Source organism: Puma concolor, chromosome B3 (genome assembly GCF_028749965.1).
Source record: "Puma concolor isolate L17-30 chromosome B3, mPumCon1.1.hap2, whole genome shotgun sequence".
In the NCBI taxonomy this organism is placed as follows: domain Eukaryota; kingdom Metazoa; phylum Chordata; class Mammalia; order Carnivora; family Felidae; genus Puma; species Puma concolor.
Window position 1 is genome coordinate 22304908 of NC_141672.1, and position 27088 is coordinate 22331995.

The window sequence follows — 27088 nt, forward strand, 5'->3', positions numbered from 1 at the left end:
ATTTATCCTCCTTATGTCACTGTACTCAAGATTCATAGTCCCAGAGTGAGAATCTGCTGAGATTAGCTTGGGTCATATGTCTGCCCTTCAGGTAGAGAAAAGTAGGGAACTTTGATGTACAGTCCCCCCAAGAACAGGCAACTGAAGAGAGGTAATCTCCTAAAAGAATATCAGGAACTGATACAAAAGAAAAACGGATGCCGGGCAGTGTAAAACAAATAAAATACAAGTATTTGGTTCAATTAAAAAAAAAAAAATCTTGGGGCACCTGGGTGGCTCAGTTGTTTAAGCGTCCGACTTCGGCTCAGGTAATGATCTCACGGTTCGTGGGTTCAAGCCCCACGTCAGGCTCTGTGCTGACAGCTCAGAGTCTGGAGCCTGTTTCAGATTCTGTGTCTCCCTCTCTCTCTGAACCTCCCCTGTTCATGCTCTGTGTCTGTCTCAAAAATAAATAAACATTAGAAAAAAAAATTTTTTTTTTAATCTTGACATAAGAATTGTAATGCAGAAACAACCAAGGACTTCTGTTACAAATACCTATCAAGATAGAATAGGGCAAACCACGTTAATGGCTAATTTTATATGTTAACTTGACTGGACCATGAAATGCCCAGACATCTGGTCAAGCATTACTCTGGGTGTGTCTGTTTCTGATTGAAATTAAACTTTGAATCCTTGGACTGAGTACATTGTATTGCCTTCCTAATGTGAGTGGCCCTCATCTAGTCAATGAGGGCCTGATTGGAACAAAAAGGCTGACCCTCCCGTGATTAAGAGGGAATTTCTCTTACCTTGAGCTCAGACAGGTTTTTTTTCCTGCCTCCAGACTTGAACTGAAACATCAGCTTTTTCTGGGTCTCAAGGCTGCCAGCATTTAAACTAGAACTCACACTTTGGCCCCTTTAGGTCACCAGCTTGAAGACTGCAGGTCTTGGGATTCGGCAGATTCCATAATTGTGTGAGCCAATTCCTTATAATAAACAAACAAACAATTGATTCTGTTTCTCTGGAGAACCATGACTAATACACTCACCTCCTTAAAGTAGAAATATAGACGTACATGTTTGCCTCACCTGTTGTATTTAGAGTAGCTTGCCATGTTCTGTGGTCATTTAATTCATGCTATGTATCATTTGTCCTTCTGCAGTGGGCACTGAACCTGAAATCAGAAAACTAATTTTAAGTACTAGTTTTGCGAAAATTTAATCTTGTAAGGACTTCTCACCTTCAGTTTTCCCATCTGCCAGATTTGGATAATGATATCTATAAAGCATGATGGCTTTGAAGATTAAGTGACATATTTTTTTTAATGTTTTATTTATTTTTGAGAGAGAGAGACAGAGAGACAGAGTACGAGTGGGGGAAGGGCAGAGAGAGAGGGAGACACAGAATCCAAAGCAGGCTCCAGGCTCTGAGCTGTCAGCACAGAGCCCGACATGGGGCTTGAACTCGTGAACTGCGAGACCATGACCTGAGCTGAAGTCAGAGGCTTAACCAACTGAGCCACCCAGGTACCCCAAATAAATGACATAATTAAAGGGAAAGTGTTCTGCTGATCCTGGTAAACAGTAGGTGTTTAATGTTTACAATATATAATATGGAATATAAATCAGGGCAGGGTCCATGCTGTCTACTTTTTTGTCTACATTCCCCAAAGAGTTAGGCATAGTAGATACTTGATAAATGTCTGTGAAAAAAAATGAAATATATAGATAAAAACTCTTTCTTTCGTTTCTAAAATTATACGCATGGCTATGTGCATGGAATGAAGTGTGAATGTATAGAGTCAACTGAATAATATCAACCACTAACACATGGCATGTGATCTCAGCACAAAAATGAGCAATTGGTGAGTGACACTATAGACCAAATGGACCTAACAGACATATACAGAACATTCTATCCAAAAAACAGCAGAATACACATTTTTCTTAAGTGTGCATGGAACATTTTCAGGATAGACCATATGTTAGGCCACAAAACAAATCTTAGCAAATTCAAGAAGGCTGAAATCATACCAAGCATCTTTTCTGACCTTGCGGCATAAAACTAGACATCAATAACAAGAGGAAAACTGGAGAACTCACAAATACATGGAAATTAAACAACACCTTCCTAAACAACCAATGGATCAAAGAAAAGCTTGAAGGGAAAATAAAGTTTCTTGAGACAAATGAAAATGGAAACACAACATACCAGAACATGTAAAATGTAACAAAAGCAGTTCTAAGAGGGAAGTTTAGAGCAATAAATGCCTACATTAAGAAACAAGCAATACCCCAAATAAACAACCTAACTCTACACCTTAAGGAAGTAGGAAAAGTTGGGCACCTTGGGAAGGAGCCCAAAGTTAGCAGAAGAAAGGAAATAACATAGATTAGAACAGAAATAAATAAAAACAGAGAACAGAAAAATAACAAAAAACATTAACCAAAGTGTCTGACTCTTAATTTCAGCTCAGGTCATGATCTCACAGTTCATGAGTTGAGCCCTGCATTGGCCTCCTCACTGACAGTGCGAAGCCTGCTTGGGATTCTGTCTCTCCCTCTTTCCCTTCCCTTCCCCTGCTTCTCTCTCTCTCTCTCTCTCTTTCTCTCAAAATAAATAAATAAACTTAAAAGAAAAAAGATTAACTAAACTAAGAGTTGGTTCTTTGAACAGATAAACAAACTTGACAAGCCCTTAGTTAAACTAACCAAGGAAAAAAGAGAAGGGACCCAAGTCAAAAAAATTATAATGAAAAAGGAGAAACAACTGATACCATAGAAATCCAAAAGATTATAAGAGGCTATAAACAATTATGCACGAACAAACTGGATAAGCTAGAAGAAATGGAAAAATTCTTAGAAATGTACAATTTACCAGAGCTTAACCAGTAAGAAATAGAAAACCTGAGCAGACCAATAACTAGTAAAGAGATTTAATCAGTAATCAAAAATCTCCCAATGGAGAAAAAAGCCCGGGACCAGATGGCTTCACTGGTAATTTTAACAAGCATTTAAAGCAGAATTAATGCTAATTCTTCTCAAGACTCTTCAAAAAAACTGAAAAGGGAAAAACACTCCCCAATCAAAAACGAGCATTATCCTGATACCCAAAACAGAAAAGGATACTACTAGAAAAGAAAACTACAGGCCATATCCCTGAGGAATATAGATGCAAAAATTCTCAATAAAATACCAGCAAATGGATTTCAGTAGCACATTAAATGGATCATTCACCACAACCAAATGGGACTTATCCTTGAGATGCAAAGATGGTTCAACATTTGTGAATCAATCAATGTGATACATCACATTAATAGAATAAAAAAAAACATATGAACATCTCAGTTGGTGTAGAAAAAACATTTGACAAAATTCAACATCCATTCATGATAAAACTTCTTAACAAATTAGGCATAAAAGGAATATATCTCAACATAATAAAGGCCATATATGACAGCTAACTAACATCATGCTCAGTGGTGAAAGTTTGAAAGCTTTTCTTCTAATATCAGGAACAAGGCAATATTTACACAACATGTATCTGATGAGATTAACATCCAAAATATAAAAAGAATTCATACAGCTCAATAGAAAAAATAATAATGTAATTAAAAATGGGCTAAGGACTTGAATCAATATTTATCCAAAAGACATATACAAAAGGACAACAGGTACATGAAAGGATGCTCAATATCACTAATCATTAGGAAAATGTAAATTAAAACCACAATGAAATATCACCTCCTGCCTGTTAGAATGGTCATCATTAAAAAGACAAGAGATAACAAAAAGCTGGCATAGATGTAGAGAAAAGAGGACCTTTGTGCACTGTTGGTGGGATTATAAATTGGTACACCACTATGGAAAACAGTATGGAAGATCCTCAAAAAATTAAAACTTAACTATCGTATCATCCAGCAATTCCATTTCTGAGAATATATGCAAAGTCAATGAAAACACTAACTCAAAAAGATATATGCACCCCTATGTTCACAGCAGCATTATTTACAACAGCTAAGACATGGAAACAACTTAAGTGTCCGTTGATGGACAATGGATGAATGGATACACAATGGAATATTATTCAGCCATAAAAAAATACAAGGAAACCCTACCATTTGCAACAAAATGGATAGACCTTGAAGGTATTATGCTAAATGAAATAAGTCATAAAGAGAAAGACAAATACTGTATGATCTTACTACTGTGTAGAATCTAAAAAACAAACTAATTAAAACCAGTCCAAAGAAAAAGAGATCAGACATACAGATACTGGATGCAAAGGGTCATGCCAGGGAAATTGGAGGAAGGTGTTCAAAAGGTACAAATTTCCAGCTTTAAGATACATAAATACCGGGGCGCCTGGGTGGCTCAGTCGGTTGAGCGTCCGACTTCAGCTCAGGTCACGATCTCACGGTCCGTGAGTTCGAGCCCCGCGTCGGGCTCTGGGCTGATGGCTCAGAGCCTGGAGCCTGCTTCTGATTCTGTGTCTCCCTCTCTCTCTCTGCCCCTCCCCTGTTCATGCTCTGTCTCTCTCTGTCTCAAAAATAAATAAACGTTAAAAAAAATTAAAAAAAAAAAAAAGATACATAAATACCAAGGATTTAAGGTACAACATGTTGACTATAGCTAACACTGCTGTATGATATATAGGAAAAGTAAGAGACTAAATACTAAGAGTTCTCATCACAGGGAGAAATTTCTTATTCTTTTTTTTCTTTCTCTTCTTTTTTATTGTATATATATAAGATGGATGTTAGCTGGATTTCACAATTTATGTAAATTTCACAATATGTATACATCAAGCCATCATGCTGTATGCCTTAAGCTTATATAGTGTTGTATGTCAATTATTTCTCAATAAACTTGGAGGGGAAAAAATGAGCAGTTTTGTAAGACAACTGCAGTCTTCTAGGAAGAGGAATTCAACATCCTGCTAATAAAAGTGTCATCTTCAAGATAAATGACCAGGCCAATGCAATGGGGGGATGTGTGTTATGAGAGATTTTCTATTATCTTCAAGACAAAACAAAATTGAAGTCAATACTGATGATATCTTAAGGGTTATTGGCATAACTCTAGTGAGCATCCCTTATTTTACTATCATCGCTATGGATCACTTCTCAATGTAAAATAATCTGCTGACAATTGGGAAAAGTAATACTTATATCTCATATCTCAGGATTTTAAGGGTCAACTATTCTAGTTTAATCTCTTCTTTAACTATTAACTTGAATTGTGCTCATATAACCTGAAAATAAACTTTTTGTCATGTCACATAACAGATCTGATGGAATCATTTGGTTATTTTGGCCTTGTGAGGACATAGCCACAGAGAAAGATGCAAAGTAGTAACTCCTGATTCTGATAGCTTGATATATATATTTTTGTATAGCTAGTAAACCTAAAGGCAGTTAAAATAAAAAATCTCCATAGAGTCACCAAATATAAGTATATAAATTCTTTAAGATTATCTAGTCCTTTCATTTTAAGAAAACTGAAACCCAGAAAGAATATGAAGATTTCCAATTTGTACAGGACTAGTTTTGAACATGATCCAGATTATCTGATTCATTCTTTTTTTTTTTTAATTTTTTTTAACGTTTATTTATTTTTGAGACAGAGATAGAGCATGAATGGGGGAGGGGCAGAGAGAGAGGGAGACACAGAATCAGAAGCAGGCTCCAGGCTCTGAGCCATCAGCCCAGAGCCTGACGCGGGGCTCGAACTCACGGACCGCGAGATCGTGACCTGAGCTGAAGTCGGACGCTTAACCAACTGAGCCACCCAGGCGCCCCATCTGATTCATTCTTTAATTCATTCTTTCATAAAATACTAATTAAGCATCACCTTGTGCCAGGCATTGTTTAAAAACTGAAGACAGATTGAAAAGGACATCATTCTCATGAAACGTGTATTTTATAAGAGACAATCAAACAATAAAAAAGATAAACAAATAAGAGAGTCCGAGATAATGAAAAGTGCTATAAAGATAACAATTTGGGATAATGTATCTGAGTGTGATGTGGATGCCTCTTCAAAGGGAGTTGTCAGCAAAGAATTCCCCAAGAAAGTGACATTTGAACCAAATCAAAGATCACCAAAACCAGTTTTATGAAGACCTGGATAAAGGATATTCAAGACAGAGCCACTGAGAGTGCAAGGTCCTTGGAATGGCATACACTTGACAGGTTTGAGAGAGAGAGAAAGCCAATGTGCTTGGAACATATGGATGAGGAAGTAAGTGAAATGAGACTGAGGTATTTACAGCTGATGAGAAATTGGGACTTGATTTGCAATGCAAAGGATACCCCCAGTCCAGTGCTCTCACATTGCAGTGTCCCCCACTATCATGAAGCTGAACATTTTCTGGCAACAAATAACTCTACTTCTGGAAAAATAACTAAAAAGCAGGTTTGGCTTCTTTGCTAAAGAATTTCATTTATCTGTAACATGAGGCTGTGCAGTAAGCCAAATGATTCCACAAAACAGATTCCCTTGGATGGCCCAATCCATTTAATCTACCAAAGGGGTGCCATTTGTTTCCCTTGGGCTGATGCAGAGTTGTATGTCCAAGTTGGACATTATGTAGTCGTCTGGGAAGCAAAAGCCCAGCGAGTGAGTAATGACGAATGGCTTGCCTCTGAGGAGTACACTTCCTCAATGAATCTGTATCAGCAGTGCTGGGCCTTCCAGCTTCTTCTCCAAAATAGGGGCCAAGTCCACAGGCTCCTTAGAGACAAGAGTAATTTTTGCTCATATTTTTTTTTCCTGCCTGAGAAACAGAGAAAGACAGCTCTGGTTTAAATCAAGCCCCCAATCCAAGGCTTGCCTCCATCCTATAATGGAAGCTAAATGAAACAAGTGAAGGTTGTTTTGACTTACACCCAATAGAGTTAGAAATTCATTCAGGCATTCAGTGAGCAATTGAGGCAGGTGGTGATCATGGGAGTGGCCAAGTTAAGGTCTATCTCAGGTCATCCCATTTTCCTCAGCTGGTAAATCTTTGTTACAGCAAATAGGATCCATTTATATGTCAGATTTTCTACCAGACTACCATCCAGTTTAATTCCTCCACAACATCAATTCCATCTCTAGATGAGGATCTATTTTGTAAACCTCTACCCCATCTATCTCTGCTGAGCAAGAGAGAGAGGAAAAGACTGGGAAATCAGAAGTAGGTATCTTGGTCTTGGGTCAACTTGATGTGAGAATATAGACCTTCCCTTGTGCAGCGACGTTTATCGATACTGCAAAACTTTATTTTCATTCTCATAATGTCTTAGAAGTAAATCAGACCCTGACTAAAAATAGTGATAATTTCAGGAAAGTAACTATAAAACCATATTCCATAGGAAAGAATAACAATGACAACAGGGTATCATTAATTAAGCACTTAATAAGAACCAACCACCATATTATGAGTGCATTAGCTACATTTTCTTATTTATTCTTCAGCAATACCCTGTGCACTGGGTAGCCCGGAAAGTGGTAAAGTGGAATCCCGGTCTTTGTAATTGCAAATGCTATACTCTTAACCAAAATTGGAAAATATGTTAGTTGTGAGGTTTTTATTTGAAATGAAAATTAATTCTACTAAGAGTAGATGAATTGGAAACGCTGAGTATTCATCTCTGTTTTATTCCCCTCTCTCAGGAGTCAGCAAACTATGAGCAAATCTGCACACACACCTGCTGATCTAATAACATAAATTAAGTTTTATTGGAATGCAGCCTTCCCCATTTGTTTATATATTGTCTATGTCTGTTTTTATGCTACAATAGCAGAGTTGAGTGGTTTCAATGAAAGACCGTCTGGCCTACAAAGTCTGAAGTATTTGTTATCTGACACTTTACAGCAAATGTCTGTTGACCTCTGCCCATTATCTCCAATAATCCTCTTCTAACAAAGATTTAGCTTAACTATAATAAGTCCTGGGATATCTTTCTCACAAACAAATTACTATACAAGATGGATATTTTGCATGATGTAGCAGATGCTGTTGGTGCTCTGGCAAGACTCCATTTATCTCCTAACTGTTCTGAGTTTGGTTCCTAGCAGCTCACAGATGTATTCTTCTCGTGAGAGTTGCTTGCAGGAGCCTGACTGGAGCCATTCCCCTAGAATCCTTGCAAGGTTAGACCTTCCTTCCAGGGTAGCCCATCGCCAATGACTGACTGTTATGGGATATAAACCACTAGCTCCCCTGCTTCAAGCTGGGACAATCATGTGCACCATGGTCCATAGCTCCCTGTGGGATCAGGCTAAGGTTGGACTTCAGTGGAATCCACATCTTTGCAGAGCTTCCCTCCCTACCCCTCCTGTGTTCTCACTCTTTTCAGGTTTGGCCTGCAGCATTCTCTCGCTAAATCCCTTGCAGGAGAATTCTCTTTGTAGACTTTGTGTCTTAATGACCTGCTTAAGACATATGGCAAATCTACACAAGTATTCACTGTGTCTATATATAATGCAAAGGAAATGTGTGAAAATGTGGTCTGCATTATGTGATGACGTAATGAACTTGGGAAGCTGGTGGAAAGGTGGAAAAATTTTTCTTTTACCCTCTTATTTTGGTGACAGGATGTGCAGATTAAACTGAAAAATAAAGAAATTAACTAGAGAAAGGGGTTTTTGTATGCACATGAGAGCCAATGAAAGAAGTAGCTGGCTCCTTAAATGGTTGAAGTTAGAGGGTTATATACCTAATTTAAATAAAGGAAGTGGGATAGAAAAGACTTTTTTGAAAAAAACAAATAATTTTCTTCAGGAAAGATAAATGGGTTTTTAGAAGAAAAATCAAGAAATAAAAACATTTGTGATGTTTGTCTATACAAATATGAGTGGACTTTCTGTCTCCTTCAGGGCCATAAAACTCCCCTAGGGAAGGGAATTTGGGTAGGTTTTCTTTCTTTTCTTTTTTTTTTTTTCCCTGAGGAAGATCTCTCCTGAAAAAGGAATTTATGGTAGTCTTATTTCCCAGAAGTTGCTGCTTCAAAGAAACTCCAAGAAGGTGTCTTTTTGTACCTGTTGATTCTCAATTGTCTTCATCTCAAAAGAATCCTTATGCCAAAGTGTCATAATGTAATCTCCTTCCATATCAACTCTGGGGTTCCAGCAGAATCTCACTGGGAAAGAAGAAATGGAAGGAAGGAGGAGGGGCCACTTAGTGTTATTCTACTCTAAGTTGGGGTAGTCCTCTGTGCAGATGACTCATCTAAAGGAACCCCCATTTTCTTCCTTTCCCCACTAGTAGTATTGACCGTCACTCCTAAGACAGCCCATCTTCTGTCTCAAGCCTTAGTGTCTACAGATGCCCAAAAAAAGATTGAGAACTTTCCATCATGATGACTCCATTGACTGCTACTGCAAGATTTATCAGCCTTGCCCCAGTCAGCAGAGGACTCGGAGAAAGTAGCAAATGACAACTGAACATAAAAGCAATGGTCCATTTAAAAATGTATTTTGTATCTGGTTCCTAGCCTGACATGTTCCTTGCCATGTGAACCTCAGAAGCTTACTGGGGTGAGAAAAATAAGAACAGCTTTCTTCTTGAAAACAGGGGACAATTGTCACATACTTTTTAGCTACATTGTGTTGTATTTCTGAGGTTTTAAAAAAAGAACCTTCTTGGAATACCCTCTCTCCTGCACAGGTCATCCTCCCTCACACACACAGCACCCTGTGAGATACTGTATTCTGTTCTGGGCACACTCACATACCCCAGGATAGACAGCCCATTGGAATGTCTGTTAACAAATGCCCTGAGGCATTCTCTTTAGCTGAACAATTAAGAAAAATTTCTAAGAGACTGAACCATGTGTGACCTAAATTGGCTTTAAAAATGCTATTCAGAGCAGAGGGAGCAGAATTTGCAGCATAATGCCCTTCCACCTTGACATTAATTATGCACCGTGGTGTTCAGAGAGCAACTCTGAGCCAGGAAAATAAGTGTTTGTAAAGTAAACATGTCAAGCAAGGCAGAACATTGTAAAAAGAAGAAAATATTAAATCCAATGCTGTTATGATCCGTTTCCCTACTCTTTTTTTCTTCACAAATCTTCTACATTCACCCAACAAAGAGATGGCATTTCCCTCTTCAAAGAGAGGTAAGGTGACTCAACAATACTTATAGTTTGGATTTCTTGAAAGAGAAAAAGAGAAAAGAAGGTGCTTTTTTCCACTTTGTGATTGAAAATAAAAGGGGCTTGCTGATTTAAAGAGCTGCACAGCCCTAGGGAACCTGTAGAAAGCATTCTCCATAGGAACAATTCTGTTTCTAGACAGCCATATGAACTGTAATTTCATTCCCCTTTCTGCATTATCAAGGACATTTGCATGACAGCAGGGTCCTAGCAGTTCCTGAGTTTACCTATTCCTAATCCTTACTTCTTCATTTACTGTCATTAGCCCTTGTGGGTGGCATCTTTGTCAATTGTTATAAATAAAATCCCAATGCCACAAAAGATTCTAGCTTTACCAAGAAGCTTAATGGGAATATTCCACTGTTTATAAGGAACAATCCTCAGATAGTATCCAAAATATTCGGAAGATTCCAGTGGCTTTCAAAATAAGTTTTAGCCAACTAAAGACTTAGCTTCAAGTAAGTCTTATGAGAAAGCTCAATTTAAAACACAGGCACACACACACACACACACACACACACACACACACACACACCCAGATAAAAGTGGAGCATCCCTAGTTCCCTGTTTGAGCTGGGTACCACCCCTTGTACACACACACCCCATGTTAGCTGTGTGGGTAACTACAAAGAACTCTCAAGGCACCTGCCAACCTCAGTTTAGAAATCAATAATTTAATCCACTCACAATATATAGTTGTCTTCTGGATGAAGTATTTATACTCACTGACAATAGGCCTATTAAAACCATTTCCTTTAAAACCATTCTACAGAAAAGCCTCTCTGTCTAACAGAATTTCATTCACTAGAAGACAGGTGAAATACATTTTTCTGGGAAATACTATCTTTACTTCTTTAGACATATCCTTTGACAAACCATCTCTGCCAGGAATATCAAGTTGATAGAAACTGTGAACACATTAGAAAATCACAACATTAAAGAAAAGGGAAAAAATCAAGGAAGAACTTATTTCTGGTAAAACACAAAATTCCTGAAGCAGCCAAAACTCTCTATGGGTCACAAATATTTAAATTTTCTTTGAGAAGGAAATTAACAAGCACTTAAGAGATGTGAAAGATAAATCGAAGATACAGAGTAACTGAAAAGGGTAATTCTATGAGGTCAAGTGTACAGTGTCTAGGGTATAGAAGATAATCTCTCAGTGATAGATAGACCAGTACATGAGAAAGAAACAAAGGGAATGTGATTATGTGTAGCTAAGAAAGGAATAATGTAGAAATTGGATATACGTTTGAAATTCCATTAAGTTAAAAAAAAAAAAAAAAAAGTAGACTTGTTTTGTGTTTCCCCAAGAGCAAAATGAGTAAAGTTTACAAGAAATGAGATTTTACACAAACATAAGAAAAGGCCTTCAAACTAGAGTTGATAAAACAGACTAACTTGGGAGGTAATAAGCTTCTAATAGTAGAGGCATAAAAGTATAGAGAACTGGGATTCTTGAATGGGATTTGGTGCTTGGTAGACAAGACCTTAAAAGCCCTTACCAGTGCTTGATATATGCATTCTGTTTTCACTACATATGTTAAAAGATAAACAAGCATATTGAAATTTTAAGAGTTTATTTGAGCAAAAGTTGACTCAAATTAGACAGCACCAAACAGGAAGTGGTTAGAAGCACTCCACACACAGGAGCTGGGGCAAACTTTTATAGAAAAAGGGTAGAAGCAAAGTAAGGAAATTATTGATTGGCTTAAAGCCTAGTTGGCTGTTTGTGACTGGTTGTTTTTAGGTTTTGATTTGGTAAATTTGTGTTTAGGCTTAGAGTTTGCTTTGCTTATATAGGTACCATAGCATTAGGGCCATCTCAGTTTCATGACTGAGTCATGAACATGACTGAGTCAGTTTCATGACTTGTTTAATTAAACAAGTACCAGCAGAAGTCAAAACACATTCTATAAAAAAATCATTATTAAAACGTCCACAAACCACCAAGAGTGCTTGAGGTCTTCATCATGAAAGTTACAAATAATATACAATTGGATGGGGTAAAATCCACATGTAACCTAAAAAAGGAAAAAGTTAGGAGCATCTTTGGAAACTGTGATGTCACCTCCCAAATGATTGGGAATTAGATTGTTCCCTCAGCATTTAAACCCTCCATATCTGATCACACAGTACATCTTGGAAACAAGAGTAGTCATCATATAAATCACTTGTTTAAACATAAATATGTGACTGAAGTTGTTTTCAAACTGAAAACCCTACATAATAGGGACACATACACAGACACACAAACACACACACACAAAGAAAAATAGACTTAAATCACAGAAACTCAGAATTTGTTTTGGGTCTTCTTTTCTACCATCTTTGGTCTAAAACTCTGTATGATCTGTATTTGTTTAACATCAGTTTGAGCCCCCTTTCCCTACCCTTTGTGTTAAAAAAAACAATAACAAACAAACATACACAAAACCTCCTTCTCTGAATATACCTCTCTTTTATTCAGACTTCAATTCCCAAGTGAAATATATCCTCCTCAGACAGACCATTCTCAGACAGACCCCAATTTAAAGAAGCACCCCTTCATTTATCATTTGTTCTTCTTCTTTGCCTAAATAATTGATTTATTTTTTTTAATGTCTAAGTCTGAACTAGATTAAAAGTTCCACATTTGTTTAGTTCATCATTGTAAATTCAAGACCAAAACCACAGGAGTCTCAATAAATATTAGGAAATATAATGAACAAATTTATAAGTATAGAAGAAACTTGTTTCTGAGGTTGATTATGGAAAGTCTCTTTTTAAGCTTTTCAAGATGCATACACATTTATTTTCAAGTGCTTTTTAAAATTTTTAGTTATGATTCTCTTCATTTTTAAAAATTCCATTTTAAATCAATAATTAATTGAAAAACTGTTATACGATGATGTTATACTAGGTATTGCATGGTATATTAGTAAATGTTCCAGATAGTACATACTCAAAAACTTCACTCTATTTGGATGTATAACATATACTCAAACAAACTTTACTCTCTGTAAAGTTAGGCATTAAATGATATTCTAGAGATAGGAAGCCTGAAACCATGATTCCAACAGATAGGAGAGAGATGAAGGACAGGCCACATATTTCTAAGTCTTCAATTTTTTTGTTTTGTTTTGTTTTTTAATCTCTGTGAAAAAATATGCATACATACACACACACACACACACACATATACATACACACATGTGCATATATGTATGCATGTATATATACATATATATGATAAGTATGTGAAAGACTAATGTAAGGTAGTACACAGAAACACTACATAAACATTATAAAATAATTGGATATTATATGTAACTTTCAATGGATCTATATTCTTTAACATTAAACCTATTTAAACAAATTTTCAAAAATGTTTATAAACCTCAAGATATATTTTTGTTTCTTTACTAATTGTTATCTGCCATGTTTATTATCTTCACTATTTTAACCAGTATTTGATATTCAAAAGAGAAAAAAGACTCCACTACAGGAAGAACCCCTAAGAAGTCACCTGACTTGGATGTCAGATGAAATTTTCCAGAGGACACAGAGACTGAGATTTGGTTAAGAATAACTCCGGAGAAGAGGCAGAGGGGATGGCATTCTAGGCAGAAAGAACAGCATTGCTGGAGTGAGGAAGTGAGAAAGAAAGAGTATGCCTTCTTCCAGAAACTGGCAGAAATTCAGTATGGCTGGAGTGTAGTAGATTTGGGGTTGGTAAAGAGCAGAAGTGACAAGTGATGAAACAAGAGAGATAGGTAAGAGCCAAATCCTGAAAACTCATTTAAACCCAAGTTCAAAGTTTGGAGGACTTTAGCAAAAAAATAGTTGCTTTTAAATATGGCATGAGCAGTAATGGAGCCTGGTTGTTTTGTTTGGTTTTTATTTTTATTTTATTTTATTTTATTTTATTTTATTTTATTTTATTTTATTTGCTGCTTTTTGTCAAGAAAATTCTCTTCATAATTAGCTTGTGATATTTAATAAATTTTTTAAATTCAAAAGCAAAAATAGCAAAATGTTATGATTTACTAAAACCTGAATAGTGTTTTTAATACTATTCTTTATACTTTTGTATTATGTTTAAAATTTGCATAATAAAAACTTAAGGGCAGCACAGGCTGATGCCTAAATCAATCCAATAAATAAGGTTCTCCACTTTCTGCTTTTAAAATTCCAGTATTGTTACTGTGAGGAAAGTCATCATTAAGTCCAGACAATGGCCCTCACTTTAACTCTTAGAAAGCAGAACGTTTATAAGATAAGGACTGCCTTTCAAAGCACAGTTGACATGATGATAGGTTCTTTTGCTTATAGCAATTCATAACATTTGCTAATGTATATTAGTAGGAAAGAGACATACAAAAATCATAGGAAGGTAATTTGACCCCCCAACAATAAACTCGGAGTGCATTGATGCCTATTGAACATCTCTGTTACAAAAACATCTACCTATTGATATTGCTGATTCATTTCCACTTACTGACTGAAGTCCTGGACTTCTGTGTCCAACATAAGAGGTCTAAAGACTACCATGTACCAGCCTTTCATTCTGATTACAGTCTCAGGTTTCTGAATAGGTATGGTAATGTAGAGCCAGTGTTTTTCCATTATACATTGCTTCTGGACTCCTAAGCTCTTTGGGACTTCTAAGTGCAAGCTAAAGGTACAATAAGGTAAGGATCATGCCTGGGGTGGGGGAGCTTGTCCAAGAAGCATGAGCCAGACTTATCACTTAAGGTGGCTCCCTCCCTTCCCCACTAGCCAATTTAGGTCAGGTCTGTGCTCCAGACTATGAAGATTAGATCTCCTTTTTAAAAAAAGCAGTATCATAGACTTCACAGTATTTAGCAATCAAGTTATCCAAATGCTTAACAGTCCTCAAATCACCCATATTATTCCAAGATTATCTGAACCAACAAAAATGACATAAAATTAAAGAATTACTATGGGCAGGTAGTTGGGAATGGCTCTGTAAGATTCTCCACAGTGCCTTCACTTCCTCAAAAATGGCACTTTACAGCGCCATGCTTCCTATCCCTATAATATCACTTACTGCACAATTTTGTAGAGAATTATTTGTGTTCCTACTTCTCTTGCTAGACCATGAACTCATTCAATGGATAGACTGACTAAGGATTATCCATCTTCCAAAATCCAACAAATAATATATTTTCTGTAAAAAAAAAGTAGAAGCTCAGAAAATGTTAACCAGCCTCCATTGGCTTGGAATCATCTCTTTTCCAGAAGAATTGGGCTTTGTGGATACCATTGCTGAGTCAGACATTGGCAAGAACCATTTTATACCCTATTGGCATGTAGTTCTCTCCCCATTTCAAAGGTGTTTCTTTCAAAATAAATCTGCAGAAAGCATAGCTCAGGTGTTGACAGCCAGCTGGATGTATCCATTTTCATGAATTGCAGAACTTCCAATGTGGTTAAGGGTGTGAGTTGAAATTAATACAAACATCTTTTTTCCCAGTGTCCCTAGCGCTGAGAGAGAAGAAATCTTAAAATTAAGGTTTCAACATTTGGTGAAAACATAATGAATTTATAATATTCCAAAAGAAATAAGGTTTGTCTAAATCATTTTGCCAATGGTCACAGAAATATATGCTATATCAACTTATTTAAAACAGAAACAGAAATTTAAGAGCTCCTTTAAAAACATAAGAATTGAGGGACTGTACTTTCTGTTATTCTTCTAATCATCTACCTTCAAAACCACAATGAACTTTCCTCATTAGTTCTGCTTTTGTGGAGAAATATAGCTGCCTGAGGTAACAGCAGCAATTAAACTTTCAGAAGTAGTATGCTAGGTTTACATGCATTCACTTTAATTTAGTTTTTTTCCCCTTTTTCTTTTCATGCGTGTTAGTTGCCATTGTGTCCTCCACCCCTCACTATAAAAATAATAATCAAAAATACCTTAAAATGTAATAGGTTGAAGGTTTATGACACCCAGTGCCAAGGGTATGTCAATAATGTCAAATATGGGATGCAAGGTATCCTAGAAAATTCTGCTTGCCACCTGGCCCAAGTGTCCTCCTGCTAATGGGAAAATAAGAAGATCTGGTTGGTGATATTTGCCATGACTTTAATGAGAGATGGAGAGGAGGAAGTAAAGGAAACCAAGTCACATAAAAACCCTCAAAGGTTCTGAGAGTCAGAAGAATGAGATTGAATCTACAGCAAAGAAGAACTACTCCAAAAAAGTAACCTCCAAGAAATGAAGGAAGAAGAGGAAAATTCCAGAAATCCTTCTAAACATATGCAAACACCATTCTCTACAAAATCTAGAGCATGAATTGTGATTTAGAAATGATTTTGGTTTATTTTTTCCTAGTTATAAAAGAAATAACCTTTGTGAAAAATATGGAAAAATATTTAAAGATTAACTATCACTTATTATTCCAATCCCCAGAGAAAACTTTCATGAACATCGTGTTGTACTTCCTTCCAGATATAGATATTTATGCATGTTCCATAACATTGAGATGACATTAAATATATAATTTTTGTGTCTTACATTTACTTACATTTTCCAGTGTCATTAAAAACTCTTCTAATACATTATGTGGATGTGCAATTGTGTACCCAAAGATTAGTTCAATATTTGTTGAATATTTTTGTTATTTCCAATGATTCAACTATTTTTTTAAAAAAATCATTGGGAATTCATAATCACCAAAACCTGGAAGCAAGAAGGTGTCCTTTAATAGATGAATAGATAAATTGTGGTATCTCCATATAGTGTAATACTGTTCAGCAATAAAAGGAACGAGCTATCAAGCCACTGAAAAGACATGGATAAATCTCAAATACACATTGCTAAGTGAAAGAAGTCAGTCTTAAATGGTGACATACTGTGTGTTTCCAGCTATATGACACTCTGCAAGAAGCAAAACTATACAGATGATAAACAGTTGCTTTGGGAATGGGAAAAGGTTCAATAGGTGAAGCACAAGGAAATTTCTAAAGCAATAAAACTATTCTGATACTGTAATTGTTAATAGATACTATGCATTTGTCAAACCCATAGGATTTTATAGCAAAAAGCGTAAACCTTAAGATATGGAATAATTGAAATAATTTTTTTAATACTGATCTAGGAGTTCAGGGATCGAATGATGGGATATAGACTGTAGCAAAATGATCTGACTGTGCTACAAATGTATGAAACAACTTCATTGACAGGGATGGGGAAACCATTCTAACCTAAATAACTTTGGAATGTGTGGATTCCCTAAGACTAAAGGCAAAAGGAACTATACATAAGTTGTGCATTCTTGTTGATAAAATTGTTTCCATGATGGTATAATTGACAATTCTGAAACTACAAGTATAACTGGATTTGAAGAATTAAGTAAATGGATGGTGGATGGTAAGAACTGAGTTCTCCCTATTCTAGTGGGAGGTTACAGAGAAGCAATGGTGGAGGCTAAAGTGATCCATGTAGTCAAGGATTAGAGTTGGGATAAACCCATGTTTAGCTTAATAAAAATACAGATGGTTACATTTAGAAATGGTTATAGGTCTGTATATATACATGGGTTAGTGTACACACATATATTTTTTCACTTTGTCAGCTGAAGGAGCCCAGAAGGAACAAGCCCAGGTCTTGTTTTCTAATATTACTCTTCAATAAAAAGAACAAAGCCTCCTTGGAAGAATTGTTGACCTTAGGACAGAGAGCAAAAAAATATACAAGGAGAGTATGAAGACTTCAGTAGTGGTAGAAACTAAGGAGGTGCTCAAAAAAACCACAATGATGGGTTATGTCAAAGGGACACAGGAACCAACTAAAAAATCTTCAAAAGATGGAATAATTTGAGCAAGAAAATAATGAAGAATTAGACTATAGCCAAAAGTACAAAATAAATATCTATTAATTCATACTATATACATAAATAAATGATTAAATGAATAAGTTAATGGAGGAAAAAAGGCAATCTTCCCATGGAGAAAAATTCCAAATTATGTAAATACTCTGCTCTTAAAGTTGGTACATAATTTCCTGCTCCTTAATTGTAAGCTGCTTGTAGTGGCTTTCTTTCAAAGAGTACAGAATGGGAAGAGGGTAAAAGTAACTTCACAGTGGCGAAACCTGACAAACACAACCTCTGCCAGGTAGTCAAGATAACAGCAACAGTGATAAGTCATGTTGATAGTATGTACCCTTGATAGCATGTGATGAGAATGGACTTCACCTGTGTGGTTTTCCTCCCCAAACCCATAACCCCAGACTAATCATTAGAAAAACATGAGACAGTTTCTAATATGGGGGCATCCTACAAAACACGTGCCCAGTACTCCTCAAAACTCTCAAGGTCATCAAAAACAAAGTAAGTCTGAGAAACCCACAGCTTAGAAGAACCTAAAAAGACATGACAATAAAATGTAATACAATATCCTGGATAAGACCCTGGAATAGAAACAGGTTATTTAATAAAACCAAAATCAGGAAATTATTCTGAATAAAGTATGCATTTTAATTAATAATAGTGTATCAATATTGGTTCATTCATTATGACAAATGTATCATAGTAACGTAAGATGTTCATGATGGGGAAACTGGATGTAGTATATATGGAAACTGCATTACTTTTGCAATTTTTCCATAAATCTAAAACTCTTCTAAATCAAAAAGGTTATTTTTAAAACCTTTAGGAGTAATATTTTGGCCACAAAGTGTTGTCTATATTTCTGATTATTTTATGAGAAATGGAATCACTGATTAAAAACAAATAATATTTTAAAGGACCATAATGCCAACTACTTACCATTAACTTTGTACTAATTTATAATGTCAGTGACAGTGTTTGAGAGTCTATTCCTCTGTAGGAGCCCTGAATTAAAGTGACTTAGATCTTGAATCTTCTTCACAGAAACTGACTATGTAAACATACTAGCTCTTTTCAAACTGAAACAAAATTAAGTCAGAACAAGACAGTGGATAAGTGTTTGAGGTAGAGTGTGGGTATGTGTGTGTGTGTGCTGTGTTTGTGCATGTATGTGTGTGTCTGTTATCCTCCACTTGCTGTGTGCCTTTGAGCCAGATACTTAGACGCTCTAAGTCTCAATCTTTCTCATCTGTAAAATGGTGATAATGGTCAAATGTTCTACCATTGGGTTTAGAGGAAAACTAAATGAATAATACATACAAATCAATTAGTACATATGTCAAGTGTGGTAGTTCTGGAGAGATGATGGTGAACAGGACACAATCCCTACACATCGGAGCTCACATTCTAGCAGCAGAGTGAGAGAAATGTGAAGGAAATTGCAATATTATGTGGTAAGTGTGAGAACAGGCTAAGGTCAGGCTGCAGTAGAAGCATAGGGCATGATCAAGAAAGCCTTCCCAAGGAAAGGGGCAGCTAAGCCCGAATCCGAAGAATTTAGAAGATTTAGCCCAGTGATATGCTGGAGCAGGCAGGCACCCACTTGCGAGGACCAATTATGTACATTGCGTGCATACATCTCTTCCATTCCCTGTTCAAGGAACACATTGGTAGCTTGAAATCTGCCGTAGTAAAGAATTTGCACCCTGGAAATTGTCAAATGCTGCAGATCAGGGCTCTCCCTCCTCATTTACCTGCACAACAACCACATTTGAAGGAGGAAATGAAGAGGGAGGCAGGAGGCATGATACATTTGGGAAACTAAAAGACATTCAGTCTAACTAGAGTGTGAAGGGGGCATGAAGATAGATAAGTGGGGACCAGATCATGGTGGTAAGCCAAATGAAGGTGTTGAGAATTTACCCTGAGAGCAATGGGGAGCCTCTGAAGGGTATGGAGCAGTGGATGGGACTTAGATTCCATGTTAGAGAGATTCCTTCTGGCTTCAGAAGATAGAGTAAAACTGAAACTGATAGGGTGTGCAATTACCATTAACTTATATGGAACAATTTTTGAGCATTCTCAGACCAAAAAAATAATCTCTCTTAGGCTTTTCTGATACCTTAGGACACATCTCGTTACCAGATACACAAAATAAGTCGAGATAAAGCACAGATGCTCACAGACACAGTTCAAAGTGATGGCGGCTTGATGCTGAGATGCTGATGTAGTTCCCTGGAAGGAGCTGGGCGGGGGCCCCTCTGCCTGCTGGAGGGGCGCGCTGCCTCTATCACAGCTCACTGCAGAACAAATGCTGAATGCTATTTTCACTCTTTGCCTTTTTTCATAAAAGCAAAAATCTTCTTCGGGTTTCTTTCAGTTGGTGAAAACAAGCACTAATGTAGGTCTTTTGTAAAAGCGAAGTGGCATAACGATGAACTTTCAAACAGTAGCTGATACCTGTTGTTAGTTTTCTTCTGGCAAAGAAAGGACAATGCTCACTTCCAGCTGATGGCACAATTGGAGCAAAGAAATAGCGACAAGAAAGCGCATAGTATTTACAAGAAACTGTGAGTAACGTAGTTAGTCTTGGATAGAGAGGGATGGAAGGAAAGTTCTAAAAGATAAGCCCAAAAAGTTGGGTGGCAACCAGATCATAGAAGCCCTTGAACTTGAAATCAGTGGTGTCCAAAGTGCAGTTAAACCCCCTGAGAAAGTGAAAAATAATCCATAGGGGCATGAAAAAATATATTATAACTTTATTTGTATTTATTCTCTTTCCTTTAAAATACATATTTCTGTATATATGTATAGTAATATATACTAATATACTTGGTAAATGCAAGTATTTCATAAATAAATACATAAACCTATATGCATGGGACGTGTAGTCAAAAGTTTTTATTGGTAAGGGCACATAATCAAAAATTTAGAAACACTGCTATAGACAACAGGGAACTATGGATGTTTTCAATGCTGTGACTCAGTCTGTCAGAGGAAGATGGCCATGGCAGCAGGGTGAAGAAGGGGTGATTACAGGTGGGAAATTTGAGACAGCTGGACCAGTTGTTGGAAGACAGGCTCAAATCCTGGCTTTGCCAGACAACAATTATGGGATCTTACTTAAGTCACACAACTCTGCCAATTTTCAATTTCTCCAGGTGCAAATGGGAACAATAAAAACAGAATTTTACGAGAATGAAGTGACATAAATATGTGGAAACACCCAGCCCAGTGATGAATTAAGTAGATGTTTCAGGAACGTCCAGTGAAATTGATTCTGATGTTCTAATATACATTAGGAAGTAGTAGCAAATGACCAGTTACAAGATGCTGAGGGTCTAAGATTAAGGCACTGTGGGAGGGACTAGAAAGTTGGAATTGACGTAGTTTGGATGAAGAATCAATCACTGAACAGGTGTGGGAATGGGGGTGGGGTGGGGAATAAAAGCTGATTTGGCTCTGGGTTTTCTTGCATGGATGCACAGGAAGATGGACATTCTACTTATGATGGTAGAATACAGGAAAAGAAGCAGGTGAAAGTCACAGTGTTAGTTGGAAGCATGTTGAGTCAGAGGTACCAGCAACACATCTACTTCAAGTTTACTGGGCTCGTAAATTTAGACCAAGAATTCAGAGGGGAGATGTGGGTGGTGTCTGGAAAGAAGCTTTTCTGTGGGTCACAAGGCAACTAGCTGAGCTTTAGGGCCAGACTGCAAGTTATCCAAAAATGGTGCTGTGCGCTATTCCCAGACAGTTAACTTGCTTCTTGTGGCCAAAAAATCATGTGTTAGGAGTCTCCCTAAATTCTAGGCAATTCCAACCCCATTTCTAGTGTTTTGTAGAAACAGCCTTACATACACAGACACGGACAGGGGGCTTTATTTACCCGTGTGGAGTCCATCAGGACCTGATAGTGAGCTACAACCTTTTATCCAATCTCCAGTCCTGGTCTTAGTCTTTAATTCACATACAAAATCACTCTTGGTAGTTTCTTAGATCCCTTACTGTAAGATTTTGATTCAGCAGGAATTTGCATTTTAAACAAGCACTCAGATTACTTAATGTAGGCTCCCTGGAAAAGAGATTACTATCAGGATTTCCACTGTGTACATGAATTCCTTCTTCAGGCATGGAAGCAGTAATCAGCAGGTCAAACAGGTCAGCAGGAAATGCGAGTTCTATTGCCCATTCAGAAATTGTGGCATAGGGGGTTGAATAGCAGCCAGAAGAACTTTGCAAGAAAGTCATTAGGAATCATTGCAACTGATTTGAGTTCTCTTTGAGTAACCGTGACTGTGCCAGGGCAATGATTCTCTGGGGATCAGGAGGATTTTTGCCCCAACGGTTTTGTGGTAATAAACTATTCTGTTAGAGCTGTATTTGTCCTTTGTCTATTTTATAGCATCCCAACACTGGGAAAATTGTAAAATAAACATTTATTTACAGCCTGATACTTCTTGTCCTTGTGTTTATTATAATGATTGTTAGGACATTGGTCACCGTATCCTCTTTTTGAGGACCCTGGGGACAAATTTCTGTTCAGTCTTAGTATTAGGGATAGCTATGTTTTTCCTAGGAATGCTTTCTATCTTAACCTTCTATAAAATCCAAATTACCCAGTTGACCAGATTCCCTTTGGTGATTGCCTGCTATACCTCTTAGAATTAAATAACTTGAGGTCAAATGGAAGTTCCTTTATGGTACGAAAATACTTTCTATAATAAGATGAATATACTTTCTATAATAAGTATTACGTTCAGAATTTCTAAAGGATGTCACATATATCCTATTAGAACTTTATAAAAGTTATTCTCATTATTTTAACAGATAAAAAATTGAGACTCAGAACAAGTAAATGATTTGTCTGAAATCACAGAACTAGTCATGGGAAAACTACAATTTTCATACACAAATTCTGACTTCAAATCCAGTTCTCTTTCTGTTTCCTCTACAAAAAAAAAGGAAAAATCATTTTTACTATGCTTTTCAATTTATTAAACCATATATATATATGTCCACATATACAGGTATGTATAAAATTCTATTTCATCTGTACACCAATCCTGAAAAGAGCCACTTGTATTTTATCAAATGTTTCACAGATCTGAGACACAGAGCTTCCAGGACTTGCCCTAAGTTAATCAGCACAAGCCATGGCGTTTGGACTCAAACCCCAAATTCATAAACTCAATTCTGAGTCTTCCCCTAAACTATTTCTAATGTGCAATCCACTATGCTTGAGGGTAAACTGATATTCCCGCTATCCGACCACTGTCACTACCAGGGAGAAGCTAAGAACTGAAATGCCAAAATTCTTCTAATTCAGTAACTTTATATTTATTATAATAAAAAATAGTCATAAGATAGGAAACCATATGCACCTCTTACCATGTAATGGTGTACATGAATGTGCACTGAGCAGAAGTTAGGAAAAAGCAGATAATGCAGAGATTCTGAGAACATTAGGTAAAAAAGCAGTAGTACACCAGTGAGAACACAGAGCTGGGGGGCAGACAGGTTAACAACTGTGTTACCCCCCTTACAATCCTGCCCAAGGAGCGACTCAGAAATGAAGATATTCCACCATGCCCGTCCCTTTGTTTCTTTTCTGTGAAATGAGAAAATGGAAAAAAAAAAAAAAAGTTAAATGTATGTGTCTCCGATGGTGTCAATTTGTCAAGAGCCTAAATTCCCATCTAAAGTGTTACTTTTCTTAAAATATCATCTGGAAAAGAAGAAAGTCGCTGAATAATTTCTCAGCTTTATACAAGAGCACACCCAAAATATGTGCCTGGGGATGGGCTTTCACTCCACCCCATCCTAGCTTATTGGAGCTGCAAGTCTTCTTTCCAAGCAGATTGTCCTGATAGGTCATTATCGATGGCACTGGGGTAAAAAGTGGACGAAGTGGAAATGCGAGCCTAATCTGTCAGGCGCAACAAAGATAAATACCCCAGCAGCACTGTCATATTTCACAGCACATAGTGTTGACTATAGATCTCCTGACATGATAAATTTTATGGCCAAATGTGGTGGCATTTTGCAACCTCGGGTCTACTAAGGATGGCTGGTCCTTCTCTGAGAGGGTCAATTTTGATAAATTGCCCTGTTGAACTCCCCATGAAATATGACATTTCAGGTTAGCCAAATTCTCTTTGATGTGCATATCCCAGTTAGCCTCAAGACATTTACTGGAGGAGTTTTTCTAGTTAGAAGGAGGAAATGAAACCACATATGCCCTTCTCATCTTTCTTATTATTTTGTCAGCCACGAAGAGGAAGGTAGTAGAAACTCATTCCTGGGACAATTGCGGACAGATTTCTTTCAGGAGGACACTGCCTGGGAGGAGAGAGAAAGATCACCTGTTCAATCTCCAGCATCTTTTAATTCCCCTGGCACAGAGTCACCACTCAGTTTTTCTTTTGGGTTGTCTTTCCTCATACAGAGAATCTTGAGTAGCCAATGGACTAATGCTATGTATTCCCCAAAAGAAACTGTCACTTATCCAGAGCAAGCAAGAATGATGTCTCTATTCACAGAATTACTTAAGTGCCTCACATAAGGAAAAAAAAAAAAAGCTTAAAAGCTTACGTGGGCCACCCCATTTCTCCAGCTTTTCAAAACTGGTTGATGAATGGTAGCGATAAGAAAAGTGCCTGGTACCTGCAGGCTAATGTCACCACAACCTGTCTCCAATTAATTCAGTCTTGCACACAAGGGCAGAAACTGTCATGGTTCCAGCTCTGTCACAAAATAATTGTGACCCTGGGCAAGTCACCAAAACTTCTCTAGGACTTTGATTTCTCCTCGGTAAAGCAAGTAAGTAAAGTATTACACTACATGATCTCCATATTTCCTTCCACAGCAAAGCTTTTAGAAGACAGTACAGCAAAGTTCCTAAGAGCATAGGCTCTGGAACAAGACCAAGTTCAAAACTTGGATCTTCCCCATAATAACTGAGTGTCCTTGAGCCACTTTAAAAAAAAATCTTTTTTAATGTTTATTTAGTCTGAGACAGAGAGAGACAGACCATGAGTGGGGGAGGGACAGAGAGAGAGGGAGACACAGAATCCGAAGCAGGCTCCAGACTCTGAGCTGTCAGCACAGAGCCCAACACGGGGCTCTAACTCACAAACCGTGAGATCATGACCTGAGCCGAAGTCGGTCGCTCAACCGACTGAGCCACCCAGGCGCCCCCATAGCAAATATTTTTGAGAGCCTATCCTATATCAGGCCCTGCAAAGGCTCTGTTGGGTCTAAACCAATGATGTGACATGTCAAAACGTTGTCTAAATTTAAACTCAGACAAAATTTCAATTATTATACTATGGTCAAGCCATAGAATGTTTATTTTTGTAAGCAATTACTTGCAGAAAATAATTCATTAAGTTACTAATTGTTTTCCCCCTTAGGACTTTGCCTTAGCCTATATACACATTTCTAGCTGTGACTTCCTCATCTGAATACTAAAAGAGTTTGACTAGATAGCCTGAAAGGTCCACTCCTTCTCTAATATTCTATGGAACAAAAGTAATCAGCTCCCTATGAACTAGAGCATAAGGAAAGAAGAACAGCCTGGAAATAAAATACTTTCAAAAATAATGACTAGAAGGATATGCACAAAATTGATTATTTCTGGGTGGTCAGCTAGCTTGTGGCTGAATTTTACTATTATCTTAAAGTAATGTTCTCTGTTCCTCCTCTCTCTTTCCTGTTTGGTTGTACTATTATTATATGGACTGCCTAAAAGAGTACAATGTAACCAACTTTCCTGGAACACTAAGTCTGGAGAAGTTCTGAGAGGATATACTCCTCTCTCCCTCTTGATTGATGGGTCAATTGAGAAACAACTGGTGTATGGAAAAACCATAGACTTCAGAGTCCAAAGACTATATTTTAAGTCCCGTTTCCCCCCTTTGGCTTTATATTCAACTACGGGCAATTCACATATCCTCTCTAAAGTTCAGGTTTAGCATCTATAAAATGCAGACCTTCACAACTGGCAGGCATAACCCTAGGCTGACTGGCTATCTCTATCTATCCATGTAAGATAGCTATTGTTATGCCTTATTTTCCAGATGAGAAAGCAGAAGCTCACTGGGGTTAAAAAAGATCATATAGGTGAAAGTGTATTATAAATCCCAAAGTTCCATATGCATTTTGTTGTAATTATTATTACTGTTGGATCACCCCATCTAAATGCTAGAGTTTTATGCCTGGTTGATTACAGTAACATACATAAAATAAATTTTGATTATGGGTAAATGTTTTCCTTCTCCTTGATTTGAGATATAGAGAAAAAAAAAAATCAAGAGGAGAGTGGCACTTGCCCTTTCTACTAAACTTTAAGCAGTAAAAGGAATGGTCTATGTCTACTTACCAGTGAGTATCTCTAGCATGTAGAATTGTGCCCAGCATATAGCAGGAGTTTAGTAAGTACAGGAAAAACTCTTCCAAAGAGTGATGTGAGTTCAACTACTTACTCACATAAAATTCCTGATCACATTATTGCAAGATGAACAAGAAGGGCATGCAGTTTGCTAGCTGAGAAGTAGGGGGTGCATAATCCAAATTCAGATAGTCCCATGACTGTGGCTTGGTTTCACCTCATATTTATCTTCTCTGTCCTAAATATTTTGAAATATTGATTCTGGCTCTTTTATCTACCTGAGATTTCCAGGATAGCAACAATTACAGACATACCCTTATGCCCCTCTGGCCCCAGTTCAGGTAAGAATGGGAGAACATTGGAAATATGAGGATCCAGCCACCACATTTACCCCCAAAACTGTCCCTCCTATTTCTTTACTTTAACTCACCTCCCTCCCTTCCAACACACCTCCTCCCCACTTCCCTTAGGTGATAAGAACCTTAATCAGGAGCTGGGCAGAGAACCAACATCAGTTACCAATCACAGTGTCTTACTGGTTTTACTTTTGGTAAATTGAATTAACACATAGCCAGAAAGATAATTCGGATAAACGAAGGTATAGTTATGACATATTTAAGGAGATAAATGAAACTAGTATGTATTGGGGCAAAGAGTACCCCTAACAAGATTTGATTTTATTTTTTCTCAAAGCGAGAGAGAATGAGATCAGAGGAGAGGTTTAAG

The 27088-nt window shown here is 37.2% G+C and overlaps 1 long non-coding RNA gene across 1 annotated transcript; it reads right to left on the bottom strand.

Annotated features, from left to right (window-relative positions):
• Positions 1-737: 737 nt before the first annotated feature.
• On the bottom strand, positions 738-26501 carry LOC147579795 (uncharacterized). Its single transcript, XR_015251820.1, has 3 exons — positions 26354-26501; positions 1074-1159; positions 738-970 (listed from the first exon to the last, which is right to left on the bottom strand). It is a non-coding gene; the product is annotated as an uncharacterized LOC147579795 (long non-coding RNA).
• Between the last annotated feature and the right edge of the window lie 587 nt (positions 26502-27088).